The sequence below is a fragment of the Myzus persicae genome, unplaced genomic scaffold (genome assembly GCF_001856785.1).
Source record: "Myzus persicae strain clone G006 unplaced genomic scaffold, MPER_G0061.0, whole genome shotgun sequence".
NCBI lineage: Eukaryota > Metazoa > Arthropoda > Insecta > Hemiptera > Aphididae > Myzus > Myzus persicae.
The window spans coordinates 96,728-100,665 of record NW_019104040.1 but is presented as its reverse complement, the minus strand read 5'-3'; positions in this window follow the sequence as shown (position 1 = coordinate 100,665).

The window sequence follows — 3,938 nt, the reverse complement described above, 5'->3', positions numbered from 1 at the left end:
GGTCGCCAGCGATTAGAACCGGACGATCACCGAACGTTGTGCGGCATTCGAGATATTATTATGTTTTAATGAAATTACTTTTCGCGGCGCCCGGAAACCCAGCAACACTATTCGGACGACGGCGACTTGTTGCTGCGTTTGTGTTTTTCCGTGCAGGACAACCGTTAGGTTATTGCAATAGGTGACGTGCGCTGACGACCGGCCCGAACTGAACTGAAACGACGCCTCAGCTGCCGCCGATTCGTGCCGTACAGTGGGAAGACCGGTTCCGCGTCGTCGCCCGCAGTCGCCGACATCATTTATTAGTATTTTCATAATTTTTATCCGTTCGCTTTTTTTCCATTACCATTATATTTAAGTGTCAGTTATCAGGGAGGTTGATTTTGGGAATTTCGAAAAAACAATCAAACGTCCAAAATAACGATAGTAACAAATTAAAGAAACAAAAAACGATTTCGCGCAAAATTAATATTTATTTCTCACTATTATTTAAATGTCCATCGTAAATAACGAAATCGAATAATAGTACTAATAAATGATGATAATATCATTATTGTTTTTTTTTTTTATATATTTTTTACCGAATAAAGTTTTACTGACATAAATCATCGTAACTCTATTATTATTGTAATACGCGAACAGTGTTGAGACAAGATTATAAAAAATACCCAGATAATATACATATATTTTTAGACGATATTATCTAGACACCCAGTAAAAATAAAAATTTGAATTCTTATACTTAGATAATATAATGGACATTTTCTATTATATGGATTTTATTGTATACAAAAACAAATTATTATTGACATTTAATTATTTTAAGACGAACAATTATAATGTTTATGTGTTTATATGTACTACCTACCCAGTATTTATATTTTGTATTTCTACTCAAGTATATTTATATTGTATTGTTCGCTTCTGTATTTTGTAAATAATTTATTGAGAATTTAGGAAACATGTCACTTAGGCTATAAGACAACGGGCTGACTATATATTTTGTGAATACCTACCTAGGTACTTACAATTATCTTTGTATAATTGAGTTCAAACGTTGATGACATTATATATTGAAACGCTTTAAATTGTCAATAATAAATTTTAATGTTCTTTTTAACACTTAAAGCGTGAAAGTGGAATACGAGTTTCCTCAAAGATTTGTTTACTGTATTTAAATAATATAAAAGTAAAACCACTTACATTTTTATGAACGATTTAAGAACACATTTGACGATGTTATATTATATTCAACCATATTATATAATATCGATTTAATTTAATTTGATTACTCTAAAGATAAACTACATCGATATTATATTATACGGTATAATATTAGGTTCTAATAAATATGATTTTTATTTATTAATTCGGTAATTTTTCTTAAAACATTATAGGTACATGATATAATTTATAAACTATTAATTACTATAATATAGTTTATCATAATATAATACCATTGTAAATTATTCTAATATTTTTAAAATGGCATTGTGTTTAGTTAGAATGATATACATAATTGTGTAAAAGTTTTGTTTTAAGTTCTTACTATAAATATTTTTTTATTATATTGTTTATCATATATTCATATTATATAGGTTTGAATTTCCAATGTTTTAAAAATGATAACTCCAATTACTCTAACGTCTAACAAAGATCGTTTGTGGCTTTAAGCTAAAATTCATATTAAATTTAAATTTAAAAAAGGTGGGTTAGTGCTGCACTGTAAGTGCTGTGTGTGTCACTGTAATGGGTGTATTAAATTTGAATCAAATTATATGAAATCATTGTATACGAAAAACGATTCTGAATAAAGAAAATTTTGATCGCTCACATAAACCATAATCAAAATTGAAGATGAATCACTATTATAACTGTTTCAAAAGTTGATGACAGAAGCAAATACAAATATTAAAAAAAAACTACAAAAAAGCACAAATAATTCCAATACATTCATCATTCCGCTTAATATATTTATATATTGGTATTATTATTAGCTATAAGGGTTGTACAGGAGACAAATAAGTGACTTAAATGACCATGTATTTACGGAGGGATCATTTGAATTTTGAACCACTGTGAATTAAAAATCATAATCACAGCGAGAGTTTTTTTTTTGTTTTGTTAAATTGGGTACATTTGGTATAGGTTGCTAAATCAGCAGCTACAAATTCCAATAATTATGAGTTATGAAGGTGAATTGTGTGTGTACAATATGTGCATAATATGTATCGTAGTCTAGTATACTATTTAAAATGCTCAAAATGGACATCAGCAATAATTCAGATATTCAACACGAATATAATACTAAATCAAAAACATTATCAAATTTAAATTCAATGAAATTTAGTACTGTATTGGGTCAAAAAAGTGTAATTTACGATGGAATTACATTCTTCAGAAAATGTTATATTAATTCAAGTCAACTCAAAACACTTAACAAAAAACAATTAATATTCACTAATTTTGCTATTGTGTTAGGTACGAACTTAAGTATTTGTTGTATGCAATTATCTACATCTCATTATAAGTTACTAAATATTATTACCTATATTTTGCTTAGTTATTTTTTGATAACTTATTGTATATTATTTTTAACTGATTGTTACAATATCTCATATTACAAGCTATGCTTATTGTGGAGGTGTTAATTGTTGTTTTTAATGTAATACCGTTATATTAACAAATAAATAAGTAAATAAAAAATATTACAAACATTAATCTACAAATATTTTATACAACATATGAATATATTGAGAAAAACATTTTTGTAAAACCTGTTATTATTACAGACGAGGGCAATGATACGAACGTTCTGTGACCACAAAATTTGCATTCGACCATTGTCATAAAACTCCGTCATTGAGCATTGAGGAAGTCTCTCTCTTTTGCCACTCCGTTGGAAGAGTGTGGTACATGAGTAACCGATGGGCAGGTCACGTAATTGGATATATTAGTTTTGTGTTGGTTTTATTTCATCAATAGGCTTTCGTGTTTATTTATTGTTTGCCTTTTAATTTGGAGTAATAACAATGCTTTGCTATTTGTTTGAATCCGATCTGAAAACGATTACCTAGCTACCCACCTTCTATAAGCTATTAAAAAGGGAAACAATAGCATTTGGAGTGTTTGTTTCTGTACAATAAATACGTACGCAATACACACCGAATCTTCTTTATTATATGTTCACCAAACCTCGTTGTTTCAGCGATGTTTTGCAGAGTCAAGTGTCCAGATGAATTCAATTCGCCGGAGAAAATCTTATTCACAGACGTGTAGAAAGTTGAATTCTGTGTAAAATATTTAAGACGAATGTGAAATAATGATCTCATTACCAATCTGGTGGACATATTTTATATCAAGTGAAATACTAAAAGTTTAGATCGTGAAACGCAAGCTCTGATGCCGTAGAATCAACAATTATAGAAAAAATCTCCGATAATTGAAAATCCAGAAAATCTAAATTCAAACGGTATTGTACAACAACATAGGTAAGATAACAATAAATGGTTTTTCCATGTTTTCGGGTGAGTGTTTGAACTCAAATCCAATACGATTTTGCGTATGACTCGTATCTATAAATGCCCAGCAATAATGTGTGTGTGTGTGTGTGTGTGTGTGTGTTATGTGTTGGCGGTTTGGCACTCAAGGTGAGGTATGTCGACGAACTCTGTCCTATAGTCATATTTGGATACCATATGCGGCTCTGGCGAGCTCTGCTAATATAGTAAACAAGTTATTTGGGTGAACAGTGAACTGGTAAATAGAGGCTCTCAGCACCGATAACTTGTAATAACGTGTAGGTGTATATAGGTGTGTGCATTGTGGTATTTGGACGCCCCCCCTCCGTAAATTTTAGTTGTACTGGACGTTCACCCCCCCGGTGACAGAAAAATCTCCCACCTGAATCAATATAATATATTTTTTTACGCATAGTA